Source organism: Arachis ipaensis, chromosome B03, assembly GCF_000816755.2.
Source record: "Arachis ipaensis cultivar K30076 chromosome B03, Araip1.1, whole genome shotgun sequence".
In the NCBI taxonomy this organism is placed as follows: Eukaryota; Viridiplantae; Streptophyta; class Magnoliopsida; order Fabales; family Fabaceae; genus Arachis; species Arachis ipaensis.
In genome coordinates, this window is record NC_029787.2 from 114,461,279 (window position 1) to 114,473,401 (window position 12,123).

General features: G+C 38.9%; 1 long non-coding RNA gene across 1 annotated transcript in view; it reads left to right on the forward strand.

Annotated features, from left to right (window-relative positions):
- The window catches only part of LOC110270309, a 12,940-nt gene continuing 11,617 nt past the window's right edge, over positions 10,801–12,123 (forward strand). Inside the window, exons 1-2 of the long non-coding RNA XR_002359707.1 lie at positions 10,801–10,932; positions 11,811–11,822. This is a non-coding gene — a long non-coding RNA (uncharacterized LOC110270309). The remainder of the gene's footprint in view (positions 10,933–11,810; positions 11,823–12,123) is intronic.

Sequence of the window (12,123 nt, forward strand, 5' to 3'; positions counted from 1 at the left end):
TCTGGAATCTGTGTAGAGTTATTGCCGTGTCCTAGGTCAGATTGTGTTTTCAATAGAAAAAGTGATTTTGAGTTCTTTTTTATGTATAGTTGTGTGCTCGAGGAGTTGTATGTGAAACTGCCATTTACTGATTTCGAGTGTCCCGTTCTGAAGCAGTTAAACTATGCGCCTTCCCAGCTTCACCCAAATGGCTGGGCCTTCTTGAGGTGCTTTGAAAATCTGCTTGATTTTCTGGAATGCAAACCATCTTTGGAGCTGTTCTTTTCTTTGTTCCAGGCCAACGGGGTCTGGAAAAGGGGGTGGGTTAACTTAAACAATACCCTAGGGTTTGCCGTTTTCAAACTGTATAAGTCTTCTTTCAAAGACTTTAAGGAAATGTTCTTAAAGGTTAGGGCTGCTGAAGATTATTTTCCGTTCTATTTGGATGAAAACCTTGGAGAGAAATTTTCTTTGTTTTGGTCTTCCCAACCGAACCATATTTTGGGTCCCGAGCGTATTAGTGTGGAGAATGAGTGTATTATTGAGTTCTTAGTTGAGGCTATTCACGAAGTGAATTTATTTTTGGTGTTTGATCTTCTCCCTTGGGAGGATAATACGAATTCTGTGGTTGAGTACTTGAGTAAGTAACGTGGTTTCTTCATTTGATAGCAAAATTTTTTTTTAACATGTTCAGTGTTTGCTTGGAACAGGTGGGAAGTATCCGGATGTCTCTGCTTCAACCTTGAGAGCCCGATTTAAAAGTAAGAATTTGGAAAGAGAAGGTTCGTTGTCGAAGCTTGACAAAGTAGGTGTGGAAGGTGAGGTCAATCACCCTCGCCAAGGACGTAGGAAAGTTATTACTAGAAAGAGAAAGTCGGACGCTATTGATATATAAGATTCTGACAATTTTTCTGAAGGGGAAAAGGGGGTGCCCTTAGAAGAGCTCTCCAAATTTATTGAAAATCAAAGACGGTTTCACGATTTTACCGAAGGTGGAGAGAGTTCTTCTCTCTGGAGCAAGGATTGCCCCTACATGGTCATCACGGACGATATTGGTCAATTTGACGTGGATAAAGTTGTTGCGAAAGAGGTCAGTGATATTGCTATCGACCAGTTTATGCAGGTATAAGATTGTATATTTTTCTGTTGGCAATTATTTTTCTGAATTATGGACATTTTGTATTGTGTTATGTAATTGGGTTGCGGATTGCAAGCTTGGGGCATAGCCAAGAGGTTAGGCATAGGAAGTCCTTACTTTTGTCTGAGGGAGCTAATAAGTTAAATGAAGAGCTAGGGACCAAGAACAAAGTTATTGTCGAGCTTGAGACAAAGCTTTCGGAAAGGGAGAAGTAGTTTATTACCATGAAAGATAAGTATGAAAAAGAATCTGAGGTGTTGAAGAAGAAGAGTGCTGACCTTGCAAGTTTGCAGGAGCAGATGGTGGGAGTGACTGTAAAAATGAAGGAGCTGGAAAAGGCGAAGCAGACTGAGATTCTGGACGCCTTCATAGAGGGTTTTGAGCGGGATATTTTGCAAGCAAAGTTCTTGCTGCCAGATCAGGACTTGTCAAAAATGGATCCTGAAAAGATAGTCCGTGACGGGGTTTTGGTTGAGGATGAAGAAGAAGTTGCTGAGGCTGGTGCAGACAATCTGAACCAAGAAGTTTAATGGTTTACTTTGGTGCTTTTTGTATTTTGGCTTTTGGTCATATCTTAAACTTGTGTCAATATTTTGGTTTTGAAAGACAATTGTGGTTTTGATTTTAATTATGATGGTACTGTTTGGACTTCTTAATATTGTTGCAGTATGGATACTCACTGTATTAGTTGTTAGTGTGCGAATTGTGAGTATTTGTAAAAACACGGCATTGGAAAATATACCCCGGAGAGATATTTGTCGGGTTTGTAATTTTAGATCGTACAACGTAGTAGTCGGTTTTGAGATTTGATATCGTATGATAAGATTGTCGGTTTTCACCGAGTTTGTTAGAGGCATGCTAGGCCAATCCGATAATAAGTTTGATTGTGAAAAGTGAATGCACGACCAACCCTTAAGTAAAAAATGAAGTAAGAAGAAACCTTTATTTTTGAAAGGTGTAGGTAGGCAAGCCTCGTTAAAACCTCTCCAAGCAAAACCCGGCTTTCGGAAAAAATCTTGTGAGTAGGAAAAAGAGTACCTGCATGTCCCTGTCTTTTAACTGCAGTACAATTTTAGAGAAAAAACGTTCCATGTATTTGGTATAGCAATACCATCAAGTGTTTCTAAGCGATATGCCCCATTACCGAGCACCTCTTTGACGCGGAATGGACCTTCCCAATTTGTTGCCAGTTTTCCGTGGCTTGAAGGTTTTCTGGCTTGCTCGATTTTCCTTAGTACTAAGTCGTGGAGATGAAATGTTCTTGGTTGAAGCTTCTTGTTATATTGCCGAGCTATTCGTTGTTGCATAGCTCGGTGTGACGGTGTCGGATTGCCACTGAGAGTCGAACTTCTTCAATAGTATCAAGGTCGTGCCTCCTGGATTGGTTTGATGCTTCAATGTCGACCATTTGTGCTCGGATTGAGGATTGAGAGATCTCCACGGAGATCATTACTTCTGAGCCATACACCAATCTAAAAGGTGTTTCGCCAATTGTTGAATGTACAGTTGTGTTGTATCCCCATATTACTTTTGGAATTAGTTCGGACCAGAGGCCTTTTGCCTCGTCGAGCTTTTTCCTTAGTGCATGTAAGATAATCTTGTTTGCTGCTTCTGCTAATCCGTTCGTCTGTGGGTGTTCAACTGATGAAAAATATTGTTTGATTTTGAGATTCTGCAGGAAAGAAGTGAATTTGTTATCGGCAAACTGTCGACCATTATCAGTGAAAATGTGTCGAGGTATGCCGAACCGACAAATAATACTTTTCCAGAAAAAGGAGATCATTTGTTGAGATGTTATCTTTGCCAGTGGTTGTGCTTCTACCCATTTGGAAAAGTAATCAATTGCAACAATAAAAAATTTTAACTGGCGAGGAGCTAATGGGAAAGGGCCGAGAATATCAAGCCCCCATTGGTGAAAGGGCCAGGTTACCTCTGAACTGTGCAGAAGAACTTCTGCAGGCATATGTGTAATGGTTCCGTGCATTTGGCAATTTTGGTATATCTTAACTTTCTCGGCGCTATCCTTTTGTAGTGTCGGCCAATCGAAACCTGCACACAGTAGTTTTGAGGATAAGCTTCGGGCGTCAATGTGTGTGCCGTAAATACCTTCATGGGCCTCGGCGAGTGCGAGGTCAGCTTCGTTCCTGGAAAGACATTTCAACAAAGATCGAGAGAAACCTCGCCTATACAAACAGTTATCGTATATAACAAAGAAAGATGCACATCTCTTAAATTTCGTTATATTTGTGATACCTGCTGGGATGACCCCGGATTGTATATATTCTATATAAGGTTGTTGCCAGTCATCTTCCTGTGTTAAACTTAAAACCTCGGCTAAAGTTACACTGGGTGTAAGTGGTGTAGATTGGTATAGAGAGGAGGTGGGTGCCTGGGAGCTTGAAAGTTTAGACAAAATATCTACTCGATGATTATTTTCCCGAGGTATGTGATGTAACTCGAATTTATAGAATTTTGAAACTAACCCTTTCACAATATCAAGGTATTTTGCTAGTAAAGCATCTTTTACCTGGTAAATATTGTTTACTTGTTGGACGACAAGCAAAGAATCACAATATACCTTTAGTTCGGAGATGCTCAAACTGACTGCAAGCTTCAGGCCGGCGATTAATGCCTTAACTCGAATTGATTGTTGCTTGCCTGAATGACAAGTGCAAGGATTGTTCCAAAACAAAACCATTTCCATCCTTTAGAATGATTCCTGCTCCGCATCCTTAAGGGCTGGATGCTCCGTCAACATAGAGCGTCCACACAGCCGAGTTGTTTGTTGGATCTAGTTCAGTAAATTCAGCAAGGAAATCGGCAAGATATTGTGACTTGATTGATCCTCGGCTCTTATATCGAACATCGAACTCGGAGAGTTTGACCGACCATTTAATAAGTCGGCCAGCCATTTTGGGCTTATATAAAACTTGTCTTAAGGGTTGGTCAGTTCGCACATTGATTATATGACTTTGAAAGTAAAGTCGGAGACGACGAGCCGTAAAAATTAGTGACAGCGCTAGCTTTTCAATCTTCGAATACCAGAGTTTGGCGTTTTGTAGTGATTTACTAACAAAATAGATCGGTTGTTGTACCTTCTGTCTCTCTGTAACAAGCACGGAACTTACAACTCAGTCAGTAACAGACAGATATAAATAAAGCTCTTCCCCTGGAAGAGGTTTTTGTAAAATCGGAGGCTCTGAAATTGTTGTTTCTAGATTTAAAAAAGCTGCCTCACATTCTTCATTCCAAAGAAAATTGTTTTTCTTTTTAAGTGTTTGGAAAAAATGAAATGATTTAGATGCTAAAAATGGTAAAAATTTCGAGAGAGCGGCGAGTTTCCCTGTGAGACGTTGATGAGCGGATAATTTATACGCTTTTTGACATTGTTTTTAGTATGTTTTTAGTAGAATCTGGTTACTTTTAGGGATGTTTTCATATGGTTTTTATGTTAAATTCACATTTCTGGAATTTACTATGAGTTTGTGTTTTTTTCTGTGATTTCAGGTATTTTCTGGCTGAAATTGAGGAACTTGAGCAAAAATCAGATTTAGAGGTTGAAGAAGGACTGCTGATGCTGTTGGATTCTGACCTCCCTGTACTCAAAATAAATTTTCTGGAGCTACAGAACTCAAAATGGCGCGCTTCCAATTGAGTTGGAAAGTAGACATTCAGAGCTTTCCAGCAATATATAATAGTCCATACTTTGCCCAAGTTTAGATGACGCAAACTGGCGTTCAACGCCAGCTCTCTGCCCAATTCTGGCGTCCAGCGCCAGAAACAAGCTGCAAAGTGGAGTTCAACGCCCAAACTGGCACAAAAGCTTGCGTTCAACTCCAAGAATGACCTCTCCACGTGTAGACTTCAAGCTCAGCCCAAGCACACACCAAGTGGGCCCCGGAAGTAGATTTATGCATCAATTACTTACTTCTGTAAACCCTAGTAGCTAGTTTATTATAAATAGGACATTTTACTATTGTATTTGATATCTTTGGATGCCTGGTTCTTAGATCAGAGGGGCTGGCCATTCGGCCATGCCTGGACCTTTCACTTATGTATTTTCAACGATAGAGTTTCTGCACTCCATAGATTAAGGTGTGGAGCTCTGCTGTTCCTCAAAGATTAATGCAAAGTACTACTGTTTTCTATTCAATTCATCTTATTTCGCTTATAAGATATTTATTCGCACTTCAACCTGAATGTGATGAATGTGACAATCATCATCATTCCCTATGAACGCGTTCCTGACAACCACTTCCGTTCTACCTTCGACTGAATGAGTATCTCTTAGATCTCTTAATCAGAATCTTCGTGGTGTAAGATAGAATGATGGCGGCATTCAAGAGAATCCGGAAAGTCTAAACCTTATCTGTGGTATTCCGAGTAGGATTCAATGATTGAATGACTGTGACGAGCTTCAAACTCGCGAGTGCTGGGCGTAGTGACAGACGCAAAAGGAGGGTGAATCCTATTCCAGACCCTTACTCACGTAAGGTATTACTTGGACGACCCAGTGCACTTGCTGGTTAGTTATGCGAAGTTGTGAAGATATGTTTAGACCATGGTTCTGTGCATCCGTTTTTGGTGCCATTGCCAGGGAATCAATTTCGAACAACAATTCACAACCTGAGTAACGATTTCGCATACCAAGTTTTTGGCGCCGTTGCCGGGGATTGTTCGAGTTTGGACAACTGACGGTTCATCTTGTTGCTCAGATTAGGTAATTTTCTTTTTGTTTTCTTTTCAAAAAATTTTCAAAAATCTTTCAAAAAATTCTCCTTTGTTTTCGAAAAAAAAATTTTTTTCAAAAATATATTTTCCTTCAGAATTTTTAAAAATGAATTCTAGTGTTTCGTGAAGCATGCTAAAGCCTGGCTGGCTGTAAAGCCATGTCTAAATTCCTTTAGACTGAGGTTTTGGCTTAAAATTGAATGAATTACACTCATATTTTTACTAAAGCTTGGCTGGCTATTAAGCCATGCCTGACCCTTTGATTGGAGCTTTAGACTAAAGAGCATAAAATTCCTGGAATTCATATTAAAAATTTTGGAATCCTTATTTTTCTTTCTCAAAATGATTTTTGAAAAAAAAATAAAAAAAATACAAAAAAATCATAAAATAAAAAATATTTCATGTTTCTTGTTTGAGTCTTGAGTCAAGTTGAGAGTTTGGTGTCAATTGCATATTCATCTTGCATTTTTCGAAAAATTCATGCATTCATGGTGTTCTTCATGATCTTCAAGTTGTTCTTGGTAAGTCTTCTTGTTTGATCTTGATGTTTTCTTTTTTTGTGTCTTTTCTTGTTTTTCATATGCATTCTTGCATCCATAGAGTCTAAACATGAAAGATTTCTAAGTTTGGTGTCTTGCATGTTTTCTTTGCATTAAAAATTTTTCAAAAATGTGTTCTTGATGTTCATCATGATCTTCATAGTGTTCTCGGTGTTCATCTTGACATTCAAAGTATTCTTGCATGCATTCATTGTTTTGATCCATAACTTTCATGCATTGAGTCATTTTTCATGTTTCTTTCTCTCTCATCATAAAAAATTCAAAAAATCAAAAAAATATCTTCCCCTTTTTCTCTCTTAAAATTTCGAAAATTAGATTTGACTTTCTCAAAAATTTTTAAAATCTAGTTGTCTTTATGAGTCAAATCAAATTTTCAATTTAAAAATCTTATCTTTTCAAAATCTTTTTCAAAAATCAAATCTTTTTCATTTTTCTTAGTTATTTTCGAAAATTTTAAAAATATTTTTCAAAAAATCTTTTTCTTATCTTTATATCATAATTTTCGAAAATAACATCATCAATTAATGTTTTGATTCAAAAATTTCAAGTTTGTTACTTGCTTGGTACTCAAGAGGCTTCTTATGAAGAAGAAGCTTATGATCCTGAGAACCCTGCAATAGCAGAAGTAAATTACATGGGTGAACCATATGGAAACACCTATAATCCATCATGGAGAAATCATCCAAATCTCTCATGGAAGGATCAAAGGCCTCAACAAGGCTTTAATAATGGTGGAAGAAACAGGTTTAGCAATAGCAAGCCTTTTCCATCATCCACTCAGCAACAGACAGAGAATTATGAGCAGAATCCATCTAGCTTAGCAAATTTAGTCTCTGATCTATCTAAGGCCACTGTGAGTTTCATGAATGAAACAAGGTCTTCCATTAGAAATTTGGAAGCACAAGTGGGCCAGCTGAGTAAAAGGATCACTGAAATCCCTCCTAGTACTCTCCCAAGCAATACAGAAGAGAATCCAAAAGGAGAGTGCAAGGCCATTGAATTAATTACCATGGCCGAACCCACAAGAGAGGAGAAGGACGTGAATCCCAAGGAGGAAGACCTCCTGGGACGTCCAGTGATTAATAAGGAGCTTCCCTCTAAGGAACCCAAGGAATCTGAGACTCATCTAGAGACCATAGACATAAGCTTTTTGTTTTTCCATTACCATTGATGGCACCTAAGACCAGAGAAACCTCTAGAAAAGGGAAAGGGAAGACAAAGGCTTCCCCCTCCGAGTCATGGGAGATGGAAAGATTCATCTCAAAGGTCTATAGCTCAGTGGTAGAACATGTGGCTGCAAATCAAGAGATCCCTGAGATACCTCAGGGAATGCATCTTCCTCCACAAAACTATTGGGAGCAAATCAACACCTCCCTAGGAGAATTAAGTTCCAACATGGGACAATTAAGGGTGGAACATCAAGAGCACTCCATCATCCTTCATGAAATTAGAGAAGATCAAAAAGCAATGAAGGAGGAGCAACAAAGACAAGGAAGAGATATAGAAGAGCTCAAGGACATCATTGGTTCCTCAAGAAGGAAACGCACCCATCACTAAGGTGGACTCATTCCTTGTTCCTACATTCTCTGTTTTTCGTTTTCTATGTTAAGTGCTTATCTATGTTTGTGTCTTTACTACATGATCATTAGTAATTAGTAACTATGTCTTAAAGTTATGAATGTCCTATGAATCCATCACCTCTCTTAAATGAAAAATATTTTAATTCAAAAGAACAAGAAGTACATGAGTTTCAAATTTATCCTTGAACTTAGTTTAATTATATTGATGTGGTGACAATGCTTCTTGTTTTCTGAATGTATGCTTGAACAGTGCATATGTCTTTTGAAGTTGTTGTTTAAGAATGTTAAATATGTTGGCTCTTGAAAGAATGATGACAAGGAGACATGTTATTTGATAATCTGAAAAATCATAAAAATGATTCTTGAAGCAAGAAAAAGCAGCAAAGAACAAAGCTTGCAGAAAAAAAAAAGGAAAAAAAAAATAAAAATAGGCGAAAAAAATAAATAAATAAATAAATAAATAAAGAAAAAGCAAGCAGAAAAAGCCAAAGCTCTTAAAACCAAGAGGCAAGAGCAAAAAGCCAAAAAGAAGAGTGTGCTTAAGAACTCTGGACACCTCTAATTGGGGACTTTAGCAAAGCTGAGTCACAATCTGAAAAGGTTCACCTAATTATGTGTCTGTGGCATTTATGTATTCGGTGGTAATACTGGAAAACAAAGTGCTTAGGGCCACGGCCAAGACTCATAAAATAGCTGTGTTCAAGAATCATCATACTGAACTAGGAGAATCAATAACACTATCTGAACTCTGAGTTCCTATAGATGCCAATCATTCTGAACCTCAATGGATAAAGTGAGATGCCAAAACTATTCAAGAGGCAAAAAGCTATAAGTCCCGCTCATTTGATTGGAGCTATGTTTCATTGATAGTTTGGAATTTATAGTATATTCTCTTCTTTTTATCCTATTTGATTTTCAGTTGCTTGGGGACAAGCAACAATTTAAGTTTGGTGTTGTGATGAGCGGATAATTTATACGCTTTTTGACATTATTTTTAGTATGTTTTTAGTAGAATCTGGTTACTTTTAGGGATGTTTTCGTAATCAGATTCAGAGGTTGAAGAAGGACTGCTGATGCTGTTGGATTCTGACCTCTCTGCACTCAAAATGAATTTTCTGGAGCTATAGAACTCAAAATGGCGTGCTTCTAATTGCGTTGGAAAGTAGACATCCAGGGCTTTCCAGAAATATATAATAGTCTATACTTTTCCCAAGTTTAGACGACGCAAACTGGCGTTCAATGCCAGCTCTCTGCCCAATTCTGGCGTCCAGCGCCAGAAACAAGCTGCAAAGTGGAGTTCAATGCCCAAACTGGCACAAAAGCTGGCGTTCAACTCCAAGAATGACCTCTCCACGTGTAGACTTCAAGCTCAGCCCAAGCACACACCAAGTGGGCCCCGAAAGTGGATTTATGCATCAATTACTTACTTCTGTAAACCCTAGTAGCTAGTTTATTATAAATAGGACATTTTACTATTGTATTTGATATCTTTGGATGCCTGGTTCTTAGATCAGAGGGGCTGGCCATTCGGCCATGCCTGGACCTTTCACTTATGTATTTTCAACGGTAGAGTTTCTGCACTCCATAGATTAAGGTGTGGAGCTCTGCTGTTCCTCAAAGATTAATGCAAAGTACTACTGTTTTCTATTCAATTCATCTTATTTCGCTTCTAAGATATTCATTTGCACTTCAACCTGAATGTGATGAACGTGACAATCATCATCATTCCCTATGAACGCGTGCCTCACAACCACTTCCGTTCTACCTTCGACTGAATGAGTATCTCTTAGATCTCTTAATCAGAATCTTCGTGGTCCCTTACTCACGTAAGGTATTACTTGGACGACCCAGTGCACTTGCTGGTTAGTTATGCGAAGTTGTGAAGATATGTTTAGACCATGGTTCTGTGCATCCGTTTTTGGTGCCATTGCCAGGGAATCAATTTCGAACAACAATTCACAACCTGAGTAACGATTTCGCATACCAGGCGTTGTACTTCTTTGATGGTCCATAGGCTCGCCATTTATAATATAGCTCGGCATTTTTTTAGATTTGCCTCAATGCCCCGATTTGTTAACAGGAATCCGAGGAACTTGCCACCTTGTACTCCGAAAGCACATTTCTCCAGGTTCAGCCGCATATGGTATCGTTGGATTTGACCGAAGATTTCTGCAAGATTTGTTAGATGGTCGTCACCAACTTTGGTTTTGGCAACCATGTCATCAACGTACACCTCCAAGTTTCTGCCGATTTGGTGGGCAAAGACTTTGTCCATAAGCCATTGATAAGTTGCACCTGTATTCTTAAGTCCGAAAGGCATAACCTTATAGCAGTAATCACCATGTGCAGTAATGAAAGAATTTTTATTTTGATCAGATAGATGCATAAGGATCTGGTTATAACTAGAATATGCATCCATAAAACTCAAAGTTTGGTAACCTGATGCATTGTCAACTAGGCAATCAATAGAAGGTAGAGGGTAAGCATCTTTTGGGCATGCTCTGTTGAGATCAGTGAAGTCAACACACATGCACCATTTACCATTTTTTTTTACCATTACCACCTTTGCCAGCCAAGTAGTGAACCGAATTTCCCTGATAAAACCAGCCTGAAGTAGCTTTCTGGTTTCTGATAAACCCCAATTTTGTGGTTTATCTTGTACTTAATTTAGGAGATTTTATCAACTTATCTCACATTTATTCATTGAAATAGCATGGTTTTGTAATTCTCCTTAGATTTGTGCTTAAGAGTGAAAACATACTTTTTAGGCCTTTAATTTGATTATTTTAATTCACTTTAATTCCATTCGATACCTTGATATGTTTGTTGAGTGATTTCAGGTTCATAAGGCAAGTATTGGATGGAAGAAGTGAAGAGAAAAGCATGCAAAGTGGAGAATGCATGAAGAAATGGGAATTTGGAGAATTAAGGGCCACGCGCGCGCGTCATCCACACTTACGCGTGAGAAGGACATTCGCAAAGCCACGCACACGCGTCAGCTACGCATACTCGTGAGGAGGAAATTTGCGAGTGACGCGCACGCGTCATCCACGCGCATGCGTGATGTCAGGCACGTGACCTCATTAAAGTGAATTCACTAGGGGCAATTTCTGAGCTGCCCAGACCCAAATCCAACTCATTCTTGAGGCTATTTCATGCAGAATTCAAGCTTGGACAAAGGGAAGAGTGATGAGTCGAATTCACTCCCCACATAAAAATGAATCCGTTCTTTGGCAAGCGCACCAAATATCGTCAAGTAATAACCCACTAGGAGTTATGCATTTAAATTATCTGAGACACCAGGTAAGATGCAGTGGCATTGTCCACTTGCTCCGGGTAAAAGTTGAGACACTGGGTAAGATGCAGTTGCGTTGTCCATTTGCTCCGGGTAAAGGTTCGAAACACCGGGTAAGATGGAAGAGTTGAGCTTTGTCACACTTGCTTCAGATTGAGAATTGTAACACCACCTGGGTAAAAGAAAAGGGTTGAGGTTGTCCCCCTTACTCCGGGTTATGCTGGTAAGATGCAAGGGTTGTGGTTTAGTCCCACTTACTCCGTGTTGTGGTGTTCCTGTCCAGAGTTTGCTATCGAACATGTTAGATTTGGCTGTATAACTGACAAATGATATCATCGGCCATAGGGCAGACATGCATCATAAGCACTTGTATGTTTTGTTTGAGTATGCATTTGTTTTGGCTTGCCTATTTGCTTAACTGTAATTAACTGCTACATGATCTAATTATTGTATCTGTTTCTATATCTGTGTTTTTCTTGATTGTCTTGTATGTGTTTATTTTTTAGAGATCCCTCTTGTTGGCGGAGGTGACACTGAGAGTTGTTCCACTTGGTGATTTGGAGGTTCGTAGAGAATGAAAAACGAAGAGTTAGACTAGAATTCTTATATAGAGTCACCGTATTTCTGGTTTAGTGTGAATTATAGGTTTTGATATGGGTTGTTGGAGTTTTAGAATGCCTCTGGCTTCTCGAGACTTTATGTATTATCTATATGGGCACCTTTACCATACTGAGAATCTCCGGTTCTCATTCCATATATATTCTGTTGTTTTTCAGATGCAGGATGTGAGGCACCTCACTGAGCATGTTAGAAACTCATTGGCAAGTGAAGATATACTTT